This window comes from Petaurus breviceps, unplaced genomic scaffold, assembly GCF_028583685.1.
Source record: "Petaurus breviceps papuanus isolate PSGF00001 unplaced genomic scaffold, PetGlider_PUasm1.0 47, whole genome shotgun sequence".
Classification (NCBI taxonomy): domain Eukaryota; kingdom Metazoa; phylum Chordata; class Mammalia; order Diprotodontia; family Petauridae; genus Petaurus; species Petaurus breviceps.
In genome coordinates, this window is record NW_027186349.1 from 5,379,921 (window position 1) to 5,393,105 (window position 13,185).

At 36.2% G+C, this 13,185-nt stretch overlaps 1 protein-coding gene across 2 annotated transcripts in view; it reads left to right on the forward strand.

Moving 5' to 3' along the window:
- The window catches only part of CDH18 (cadherin 18), a 1,599,127-nt gene that overhangs the window by 1,412,252 nt on the left and 173,690 nt on the right, over window positions 1–13,185 (forward strand). The window lies entirely within an intron of this gene.

The window sequence follows — 13,185 nt, forward strand, 5'->3', positions numbered from 1 at the left end:
GTTCTCTTTTTCATTCTCTGTGAGATATAACAGTGTGATTTCTAGGGTTTCAAAAGAGAAAAATAAATAGTTCACCTTCTGCTGAATTATAGATAAGTGATGAAAAATACCCTCTACCCTCCTTGTAAGATTGTTTTGGCGATCTGAGGAAGTAATATAGGTACCCTACTTTGTAATTATTAAGTGCTGTGTAAATATCAGTTATCAATAAAAATAACAAAAATAATACAGAAGGAAGAAATGTTTGATTTTTTCAGGTTTTGTTAAGCTATTTCTGTTATAGTCAACCTAATCAAAATGTCAGGATGAATATGATAAATTTTATACTGTCTTTATTTGCACAGTACCGGGATTATTGATGAACTGAAATCTTTAATTTAGGGTAAACCATTCAACTACATTTCAGTTAATTGGAGGCAAGGAAAAGATGTCATATATGTGTACTACTTCTCACTACTCCTTGATGAAAACCTTCAACTTCAGACAGAATATATACCAAATAGGCCATATACCTCCATATTGATTAGAATGAATAATCATCTATCATAATCTTCCCTCCTATAATGCTCTTTAATAACTTCAGCAAAGAAAACATTTTTAAGAGTTTGTGTAAAGCAAGTTCTGAGCCCTGAGGGAAGTACAAAGATTAAACATGTACAGCCATAATTGCACTGCAAAATGATGACATCTTAGTGCCCAAAGACACAAAAAAAAAAATATGTGCTCAGTGAGGTTAAAGGAGCAGAGTTAGAAAACACAATTCAGAGATGGTAGTATTTAAACTGATTAATAAAAATTTAAGAGGCAAATACTGGAGATAGATTTGTGTCAGGTAAAGGAAACAAGATGAACAGAAAGGCAAGGAAGTGGGAAAGTCTGGGCCATGCATTAGAGACAGGTAGTTTGATTTAACTGTCACACTGTATTCATGGAAAAGAATAGGGGAAAATGTCTTGAATGGAAGACTGCTTCTGTAAAGCCTTGAATTAGCAGACTAAGTAATTTTAATTAGTCTGGTTCGAAAGGCCTTATACAGGCTAAATAATTTTAATTGGGGTACACCAGTGTTCAGAAAAGACATGCACCTCTGGTGTGAGGGGTGCAGAGACCTTTTCAGGGTAGCTTTCCACCTTTGGTGTCCGCTTCCCAACCAATTCTCACCCAAGAAGCTGTAGCATGTGCAGCAGCCACACCCCAATAAACTGTTTCAGCAGAAGGTTAAATCAGGTTGAGAGTAAACTGAAGGACCTAAAACTCACCAGTGAGTTGGGGGGGGGGGCGGTATCTACACCAAGTATGTCAAGATTTCCCAATACAGAATGTGCAGATGAGAATAATTTGTTCCAATGGGTCATGAAGGCAACTGAAGCAAGTGATGTGGAGTGCTTAGAGCTTGGTTAGATATCAAAGACATCAGGGTCATCTATGGCATCTCAGGCATCTCCAGTAATCTTGACTTTTGTCTTGCCACTGGACTCCAATGACTCTGGAAGAGATGGTGAGTCTGAAAACTTTGTACAACCTTGACTCATTCATTCATCCATCCATCCATCTATCTATTTATTTTTAAAGCAATTAGGGTTAAGTAATTTGCTCAAGGTTACATGGCCAGTTATTTCTGGGTGTGGTGCTAAGTATCAGAGTGCAGATTCGATCCCAGGTCATCCTGACTCTGGGGCCAGTGCTCTTACTCACTGTGCCACCTGGCCACCCCTAAGCAATTGGGGTTAAGTAACTTGCTCAAGGTTACATGGCCAGGTGTTTCTGGGTGGGTGCTAAGTGTCTGAGCCTGGATTCTATCCAAGGTCATCCCAACTCTGGGGCCGGTGCTCTTACTCGCTGGGCTACCTGGCCGCCCCAAACTTGCCTCATTTAAAGTCAATTTATACTTAAACCAAAAGATATCACCCATAATAATTTTCCATTTTTATGTATCTCAGATTCCAGTGGCAACAGGCAAGTGATTGGAGATACACTGGGACCTGTAGTCACAACACTACACACAGGAGATCCAGGCTTTAGGGTTGTCTTCTCACTGGAATGAAGCAGTAGTGGGATTTGGCAACCCCCTGAGTGTTCAATCAGCCATTTTAAAGGAGTGTACTGCTCACCTCCTGGTGCAAGGAAGGGGCTAGAAATGGTGCCCTAAAAATTGTTTGCTACACCTAACCTAACTCTGGCATGCTTACCATAGCAGATGGGGATCCTACCCTGGGGTCAAAACAGACATACACACACACATGAATGTACAAAAGTTTTTTAAGGATGATTCCATTCATCATTGGTAAATAAAATATGCACATGCTTATTAACAACACAAAATTCAATAAACCTGAAAGATGAATAGTTTTTGTTATGAGAGACCTCAATAGGTATCACATCCAAACTGCAGCCCTTAGGGAAAGCAGGTTGGTAAATGAAGGCCAGCTTAACAAAGGCAGAGCAGGACTCTTGGTTTGTTGGTTTGTTTGTTTTTGAGTGGTTGAAGTGATGAAAGGGTGAGGTACTGCAAAATTGGCATAGGTTTTACAATCAAAACTAATCTAGTCAAAAAGCTTTTATGCCTCCCAAAAGGAATGAATGACAGGCTCATGACAATATCATTGTCATTTTCAGAAAAGTGCTATGTCACCATCATCAATGCATATGTTCCCACCACGATGAACCCTGTTGAAGTCAAAGGAAAATTATGAGATCTGAAGGTCCTCATCAATCAATGTGCCAAAAGAGGGCAAGCTTGTAGTTCTGCATGACATTAACACCAAAGGAGGTACAGACTATCAGACAAGACACAGAATTTTGGAGAGGAATGGAGTTGGAAAGAGAAATAGCAATGGTTATTTACTACTGAAGTTATTCATCTTCTCATCTTCTCATCACCAGCACTGTTGTCTTTTTGTCTAAACACAATAAAACTTTTTGGATGTACCTTCACAGCAAACATTGACATTTACTAGATTATGTCATTGTAAGGAGAAGAGACAGACAGACTGTAAGAATAGTAAAGGCAATAGGTAGCATACAACTGTATAGACTTATATAAGCTACACATTCTCATTCAGTGAAAGTGGCAACAGCATTACCAGATGACTTAATGTCAACAAATTAGAACAATTCTCCATGCATAACCAGTTTGTAGGTAACTTGGAAGAAAATCTGAGCCAAGTCATGATTGGCAAAAGCAGAACAGAAAAGAAGTCGGCAGCTTCAGACTTGATGTATAGTACTGCATTTACTCTCCGGGCAAGAATACTAACAAATATCAAGATTGGTTTAATGAAAATGATGGAAAAATTCAGAAGCTGCTGAACAAAAAATAAGAATTCCACAGGGTTCACCAGTATGTTAGTTTGTCTGTCTCTATAAAAGCAGTGTTTCACTCCATCAAAAAAAAATATATATATATATATATATATATATATATGTATCTATGTAAATCTTAGGGAAACACAGTATTCTTGACTCATTAAGAATGTAAATGAAATTCAATTTCATTCAGATAGTAATAATCCAAACTGCTTTTATGATGCCCTGAAGGCTCTTTATAGGGTAAAGACCTCTGATGCATTTCACCTACTCAATGCTAATGGAAACTCAATGATTACTGATAGGAACATAATCCTGGAGAGAGGGGCTGAACATTTCCAAAGTGTTCTCAACAGACCATCATCAATTAGCTCTTACTGTTGATCTTGGGTGGACGTCAATCCCTCTCTAGCTGAGCTCCCAACTGAAGAAGAGGTTTTGGATGTCATCAGATTCTCTTGTTTGACAAAGCACCTGACACTGATTCTATTCTAGCTGAGATATACAAGGCAAGGGGTCACCTATTCATATAAAAACTGACTGAAATCTTTGGCATTATATGCAAGAGGAGGTTATCACCCAAAAGTTCAAGGATGCCTCCATTTTCCATCTCTATAAAGGAAAAGGAAATAAGTCGTTCTGTGACAATCACAGAATAGAAGAGGGGTTTCTTTCGAGTCATTACTGGAAAGATTCTTGCCAGAATCCTCCTTAATAGGCTGATCCTTCACCTAGAAGATAGTCATCTACCTGAGAGCCATTGAAGCTACAGAAAGGACTGAGGAACAGTCAACATGGTATTTACTGCCCAACAACTACAGGAAAATTCCAAGAGCAGAACAGAGATCTGTATATATTTGTCATATTTGTTAATCTGATCAAGGCCTTTGATACTGTCAGTCATGAGGACTTTTGGAAGATCATGGCAAAATTTGGTCATGCCGAGAAGTTTTTCAGTATTGTATACCAGTTCCAGGATCACATGCAAACATAATGGACAAAATAATGGACAATGCTCTTGCTCTTTCCCAGGCATCAGTGGAATGGAACAGGCTGTGGGCTTGCTTCCATCCTTTTTAGCATTATGTATTCAGCAATATTGTTTGATGCCTTCAATGAGGGCGTCAAAGCCAACTGACACAGTGACAGCAAATTATTTAACTTGGAAAGGTTACAAGCTAAGACTGAAGTGGAGTGAGAATTGGTGCATGACCTTTTGTTAACAAATGACTCAATGTGTCCTCTGTGACTGAGATGCAACAGAGTATCAATTGACTTTTTGCTGCTTGTCTTAATTTTGGCTTGACAGTTAGTATGAGGATAACCCAGTTTCTCCATTAGCCAGCACCACACCATCCATATGTAGAACCATCAATTCCAGCAAATGTAAAAATGATTAATGCTATGGATGAGTTCACTTACCTTGGCAAAGGATGTCTATATAGATGATGATGTTGATGTATGCATTGCCAGATCTAGCTCAGTGTTTGAGGTTGCAAAGGATGAGTGAGAAGAGATATTAGGTTCCCTACCAAAATGAAAGTCTACATATTCAGTGGTTTGATCTTATTGTTGTATGCCTGTGAAACCTGGACAGTATACTAGCACTATGCCAGGAAACTGCATTACTTCCATTTGAATTGTCTTAAAAAGATTCTGAAGATTGTGAGGCAAAATAAGTTACCAGTCCTTTCTTGAGCTGAACTGCCAAACATTCAAACTCTACTGCAGAGGAAACAACTCTGATGGTCTCACCATATTGTTTGAATGCCAAATACACTTTTGCCTAAAAGACTGATTTATAGAGAACCATGGATGCCATTGCTCACACAGAGGACAGAAGAAGTGATACAAAGACACTCTCATGGGAGACATTGGCACAGGACTGCTCATAATGTTGTGCCTGCATCAAAGAAGGTGCTGTGCTCTGTGAGAAAAAAACAGAATTTCAGTAGCCCAGAAAAAGTAAGGTATGCCAATTTCGAGACATCACTCCAAGTGTTAATATGGTCTATTTTTTCCTGACCTGTGATAAAGTCTTCAGAGCTTATATTGATCTGATCATCCACAATCAGACACACTGTATATTGACCATGATGTAGTGATGTCATTTTGGTCTTCTTCAAGCACAAAGGACAGCAACCAACAAAGCAGTTTGAATTGTATCTAGCAGTGAATAGGAAATTATTGAAGTATTTCAGCAAAGAAGTTATACAAATTTTTATGTGCAAAAGGAGCATTAATCTGGGATCTAGGTAAGCATTGAATTGAAAGAAGGAAGGTCAGTTAGGAGGCTAGTGAAATAGGTCCAGTGATTATTAATAAGGGTTGAGGCTATGGTAATGAAAAGGCCAACCATGGAGAAGAGGACAAATATAAGAGAGACTGTTGAGGTAGAAGCAGTATAAAAAGGTCACAAATGGTTAACTGTGAAAGATGGAAGAAAATGAGGGAGGAAAAAGATAATTCTGAAGTTTTGAAGGTGAGTGACTGGATTTAACATTGAAAGAAAAAGAGTGATAAGAAGGAAGAATATATTTGGAGACAGCTGTCCTCTAACCTCCTCCCTGTATATCCAAATCTCACTTTAAGTCCATCTATAGACCTATGTCTTCTAAGAAGACTTCCCTGACATTCCACAGTCTATGATTTCTCCTTTTTCTGAAATCCCATAGCACCTATATTCTGTACTGCTCATTTGACACAACTGTATGCTTCTTTGTACTGTCATGTAACTTTGCATACTGCTTATTGTTTTTCCAACTTCATTACAAGATTCTTAAAAGTATGCCAAAGAATATAGTGTGTAAGTGTGTATGTGTTTGTGTGTCTGTGTGTTTGTGTGTGTGTGTGTGTGAAAGAGAGGGAGAGGGAAAGAGGGAGGTAGGAGGGAGAGAGAAACAGAGATTTCCCCTTCCATGTGCCTATTATGCTGTTTTGCACATAGAATATAGGAGATATTTGTTGGTTATTTGAAGGTAATATTCTTTTGGCATAACTACTTCTTGTGTTTCAAAAAGACACTTTATAAATAGCAATAATTCCTTTGTCTTAATAGGAGACAATCCACTCCAGGAAGTAATATAATTTAATAAATAATAAAAGCCTGAATGATTTATGCTCACAGTAGCAGCACATGAATGATCAAATCAATACAGAACCAAATTTTTCATGTGCCTGCACTACTTCTATGGGGAATAGAATATTTCATTCATTCATTAACTAAGTATTTATTAAGGAGCTACTAGGGAGCAGCTAGGTGGCACAATGAATAGAACACTGTCCCTGAAGTCAGAAGGACCTGAGTTCAAATCCAGCCTCAGACACTTGACACACTTCCTAGCCATGTGACTTTGGGCAAGTCACTTAACCCCAATTGCCCTCCAAAAAAAGCAAAAAAAAAAAAGGAGCTACTAGGTTACAGGGACTGTGCTAGGCAATGGAGAGGCAGAAATCAAAACAAAACATCTCAAGGAGCTTCCATTCTATTTTTTGGGGGGAAGAAGCAGATAGTGATTAAGCAGATACATATGTAGATAAACATAAAATATTGTATATATAAAGTAAGTACAAAGAATTTCAAGAGAGGATGCAATAATGTAAACAGTAACTACAGAAATTCCCAAAATGAACTATCCTGCTCCAGGTAATAATTTAAATCTGTGAAGAATCTGATGATGTTTTATCAAAATCCCTCTTGTTCCTAGGATGTGAGAGTGGGACAAAGTTGTTTGCTTGTTTTGTTTATTTGTTTTTCCCTTCAGGGTGGATGGCTGACTCCAGATTTTTAAAAATGCTATTGGAGAAAATTCTCTATATATTTTTTATGACTGGTTGAATGAAGAAGCACTTAATAAATAAAGCATTTATATTTTATAGTCTTGTCTTAAGCATAACAAACAAAAGTATGAAGGTTGTAGAATATATTGCCATATGAATATCATTAATCAGGAAGCACAAGCATATTGTAGGTCAGTGAGCCAGGCACAAAGAGTAATGTTTATAACTACAAACACAGCCACAATGCTATGAACCTGCAATCAACAGACAGTAAATCCCAACAGCAACCCTCTACATATCAAGGTGATTGGGAGGCAGGCATTGAAAAGAAATTTGCAGGCAATGGGGCACCTACTGTAGTTGATAAAAAGAAAAAAATACAAGGAAAAAACAAACAAAACCTTTTGCTCTTACCTAATCATATACATCTGATTAAGCCTACTATAATGAGCAAACAAGGTGAAATGATTCCTGTTAAAAATCTGAAAGGAAACTTTAAATCCTACAGACTGGCATAGGACCTGGGGAGAGAAAAGAGCCGTATAAAATTCCTTTTGTTGCTGAGGAAAAGTATCCCATTAAAACAAACAAATAAACAAACAACTCTGAACCCCAGCAATTAAGGAAACCTGTGGTGTACTATTGCTGGCCTTTGGTCTAAAGAACTGCCATTTGTTTAGAGTATACTATTGATTAGGGACTGTGAAGGGAAGAAGGTCAAAGACGGTGACTGATCATAAGATTTTCTGACAAAAGAAGTCATGAGTCACAGGAATTATGTGGCCTCATCAAGAAAGGTCATTTTATTCTTCTATCCAGCTTGGTGTCATTTTGCATTTTTAGATGAAAAGTACCTAACTGTACCTTCTTGTTTACAAACACAATCAATGCTTTTTTCCCATTTTTGTTTTGTTTGTACTATTGTTGGTGGTGGTTTCGTTTTTTAAGTGGTGCTGCCAGAAGCAGTTGCTGCTTCAAATTAGGGAAAATGTAGAAGAAAGATATTTTCTTTGAGAAAATGTTTTCCTTGATTTTTATCTAGAAATATGTGACAGAAAAATATAAGAATGAATGACAAATATCTACATTTATCTCTCAACCTGTCTATCTCTCTGTTATTCTTTGCCAAAAAAATAGAATCAGGAAACATGTACAATAACTGATAACTTCCTAAAATTCTGGCCATTAGATATAATTTTATCATAGACTTTTAGGGGCTTTCAAGTTAAGATGTTCATAACCTTTTCTTTTTCTACTAGAACTTATTAAGCTTTTCTTAACACAGAAAACAACCAAAATGAAGAAAGAGAATAAAAACATGCATATTCTCCTTCATAAGCATTTTAAGTCATCTTGCCCTTAATACTTCAAACATTGTGTTCAACTACTAATGAATGTTTTAAACTAGAACATGTTAGAAAATCACTTTTATGCTTTTTGAAGGTTTATGGGCACTGGACAACATTACTGATAAAATTAGATTTTCCTCTAACTACTCATCTTGTCATTTGGGGCAAGTAATTAGAAAAACTAGAGAAAAAGTGAAGCATTCATTTTTCATAGTTTGTATTTTTTAAATACCTAGGAAGTGGGATCAGAGGTGGTGGGAGGAGGCTGGTGTGGGAGTGAGAACATGATAGGAATAAAACTATTGAAATAATTAGGCTCCTCTTCCTGTGGGATCTGAAAGCATCCCTATTCTATGGATGTAATCTTGTGTTACCTTTGCAAATTGCATTTTACAATGAAACTGCAAGATTGAAAGATGACGGATACATATTGTAATGTATTAATAACTGAATTAAATCAACTACAAGAGTAATCTCTATTACTCCTCTGAAATCAGGCAAAAGGTTACCAAAGAATAGTTTATTCAGTGGCAATTTATATGTCCTGCTAGTACATTAGGTGCTCAAAGAAGTATATTATTTTTTTAAAGCCACTAGATCTCTCTTGTTTCTCTAAAAGTCTCCTTAGTCTAAAACAATCTGTTCAGGGATTCTTAGCTTACATGTATCTGGTGCTGTGGCTGGGTGAGAAGAAGTGAATCTTGGGACCATGTTGCTATGGTTATGTTGCTTTAGCATCCCTCAGATACTGTGTCCCCCACCTTCCGGGAAAGTCATAGCTGAGCACATGCAACTGGGCCATTCTCCAGGGTGAATGAGCAGAAATGGGCTTTAGACAATTATTGATGAAAAGTGTGTGTGTGTGTGTGTGTGTGTGTGTGCGTGTGTGTGTGTGTGTGTGAGAGAGAGAGAGAGACAGAGAGAGACAGAGAGAGACAGAGACAGAGACAGAGAGACAGAAAGACAGAGAAAGAGAGAGAGAGAAAGAGAGAGATAGAGACAGAGACACACAGAGAGAGAGGGACAGAGAGGCAGAGAGAAAGAGAGATTGTATAGAGAATGTATGGAAAAATAATTTTATTAGAAAACATATTCACCTCTCAGATTATCTTCAATTATAAGAGTAGCTATCTTATTAAAAAAGGGAGTGAATGACTGCAGTGGAATTCTTGAAATCAGCACTAAAAAGCTAGTGGGAATTTGTAGATTGTAAAGTTTGTGCATTTTTTTTCTCTTAAGTTATGAATATTATTCAGAATTCATGGAAAGCAGATTGATTTTGTCCTTTAATTTGCTGACTTTAAATTTATTGATTTCCCATTAGATATGTCTATTCTGTAAAGGATCCTTTCAGTATCATGAATTTAATTTCTGTGTGTGACTTTTTTAATGCACAATTGACAAAGGTGTCATATTATTTGGAAAGCAAACCCCATTTACTCTATAATAAATTTAGAAAAGTCACTTCTGATTCCTTCAAATTCTAAAAAGCAATTCTTTCTTATGGGAGATCCTTGCTCATTCTCTTCTCTTTCAATTAATTTTCTATTTAAGTCATTATCATACGTGATAAAACATTGTTCTTTTTAGTGGCATTCCTTGAGGCTTTTCCATATGCATGAATTAAATTAATCTTTCATTATCATATTATTACAAGGTCGTTTGATAAGGCTGATTTTAATTTCTATTTAGCTTAGGGAAAGCTGTTAAACTTATCCAATACTTCCACAGTTATATATTTGCAATGTTCCATAACTGAGGACTCTACTCCCCCTGATGCCCAAGGCTATGTCTTCATAATAGCTGAATACTCAAGCTATTCATTGAAATAAATATTAATCGTTTAATGGCATAGAGACAAAATGATAAATTCAATATTTTTTCTACTTCAAAGTGTTCATTTTGGTGATTTGAAGGAAGGGTCTATGAAACTCTCTGGCATTTACCAAGTGTTACCCCCTGCTGTAGAATTGCTGAATTCACAAATTGTATAGATTTGGCTACTTACTTTTGTGTGTATTTGTCAAAGAACCAACTAGTTACTTGATTGAATTGAGTTTCTATCTCTATGGCACACTGCCTTAGATGTTTGGAGTAAACAACAAATGGACAACCCTTTCTACTTGATAATGAACCAAAAATACTAAATGCTTTTGGAACAAATTAATGTTTTATGAGTAAGCCATCCTGAATGCTGAAAATGTGTGACTTAGCTGTCTTTTCAACAGAAGTGTGTTGAGCCTAAGGGAGCAGATTCAGGTGCTTGAGCTTAAAGACATTATTTATACTGCCACCAGTTCTCTTTAATGAGAAGTCTTTAAAGAGTCTATCATGCCAGGCATCAGCTTTAGCCAATCAGAAGCATTTGGGATGTTCCATTTTAACAAATCTGTCTTTTCAATGGTATTGTTTCATATGTTCTAATGATCACCAAATTAGACAGACAGACAGACAGACAGACAGACAGACAGACAGACAGATAGATAGATAGATAGATAGATAGATAGATAGATAGATAGATAGGTAGATAGATAGATGTGTTGTTTTGTTCATGTGCAACTCTTATGATCTCATTTGAGAGGTATTATTGCAAAGATACTGGAGTGGTTTGCCATTTACTTTTTGAAGTCATTTTACAAATGGGGACCTGGGTAAAAAAGGGTTAAGTGACTTGCTCAGGGTTACATAGGTGTTAAGTGTCTGAGGACAGATTTGAACTCAAGAAGATGATTCTTCCTGATTCCAGGCACAGCATTTTATCCATTGTGTCATCTCTCCTCTCTCTGTCTCTCTCTCTCTGTCTCTCTGTCTCTCATATACAGTTAAAATGTTTTTGCAAACTTTGTAAAAACAGTTTGAATTCAACTGGAATATTTTCAAAATTTTAAAATTACCTCTTAAAAATGAGATAGGTTGGAATGTATTTAGCATACTAGCTACTTAATTTTAAAACTTAGACTTAATACTAGATGGGTCCATTCCTAGTGGTCAAAGAATATGAACAAATGTTCCTTAAAAGAATAGTGAATTGTAAACTATAATATGAAAGACTTTTCTGTCACTAATAAATCAGAACAACTTTGAGGTTTCATTCCATAACCAGAAAAATTGGCATAAATCAGGAAAAATCTTTTACTAGTAAATATTGGAATGAATGTTTTTCAGACACTGGTATTCTCACTGTTGGTATAATAGTGAACTGGTTCATAAACTCGAATACACAACTATACAAATAATGGCACATGAATAAAATGTAATATTATCTGCAAGAAAAAATGAATATGAAGAGAACAGAAAAACTCAAGGAAATGTACAATTAGTACCAGGAAAACAACATAGACAATTGAATAAAATAATGAAAATAAAAAAGAAATTATTAAAATCTGAAATCTATAGTTGTACTTATCAAACTTTGGCTCTGAAGAAGACAAAATATATACCTCCCTCCTCTCTTTGCAGAGATGAGAAATTATGGACGTGAAACTTTGCATATGCTATCATTCTCAATTGAGAATTCTTTAAATTAGTTTTGTTTCACTACTTTGTTTCTTCTTTTACATTTTTACCTTTCTATTTATTTATTTTTCTTATGTTTCATATACTCTCATGTACCTAGGAGTCTGGGAAAGGATATACTTGGAAATGAAAGTGACCTAAAAGCAACATATACTACTAAAATTTTTAAAACAGAGATGGGGAAGGATGGAGAAATTTGTATATTATGTGTATATTTGGATATTTGTGTATGCCACTTATTCATGAAAATGAAAAAGAAAATGTATTAAATACTCTCTGGATAATGTATTTATTCAGTCCTATACAAAGATAAATATAAAATAAGAAAAACAAAAAAAAACATTTATTCCCTGTTTGTTGGGTTCCAGGAACTATACTGAGCATTGGAGATACAAAGTTAAAAATAATGTCCCTGCCATTAAGGAGATTACATTTTATCAGGTGAAACAGTCTGTACAACTAGAGATTCAGAACAAAAAAAATATATAATGACATTTTAGAGTTAAGCTGCCCCTTTTTACAATTTCTCCATTTTGGTTAATAGAATCATCCTTTTCCCAACTCTATTGGAAATCTCAGAATCATCTTTTAGTCTTTTTTTCTTTTCCCTTAATATCTGTCAGTTGTAATATGTCTGTTCTGTTTCTTCTAGTGTCTCAAATGGCCTACTCCTTTCTAATCCCACAGCCCAGCCACTATTTGAATTTAGGTCCTCATTAACTCTCATTTGGGATATATATTCCCTTTAATGAGAACAGCCTTAAAGCCTTTTTCATGCTTCTCCTCAACAATAGCTTAATGACACCCTCATAGGGAAGCTAGGTGATATAGTAGATGGAACACTGGGACTAAAGTCAGGAAAACTCATCCTCCTGAATTCAAATCTAACTTCAGACACTTAATAGCTGTGTGATGCTGAGCAAGTCATTTAAGCCTGTTTGCCTCAGACCCTCCTCTTCAAAATGAGTTGAAGAGGAAATGGCAAAAAACTCCAGGCTCTTTTCCTAGAAAACCCCCAAATTGGGTAACAAAGAGTCAGACACAACTAATGGGCAAAAAACAAACCTTATTTACTCTCATCTGCATTGCTACAAGAGGTTCCTAAATGATTTTATCTCATTTAGTCTCTTCCTTCTCCAATCCATCATACAACAGGAAGGAAGGAAGGGATGAAGGAAGGAAGGAAGGAAGGAAGGAAGGAAGGAAGGAAGGAAGGAAGGAAGGAAGGAAGGAG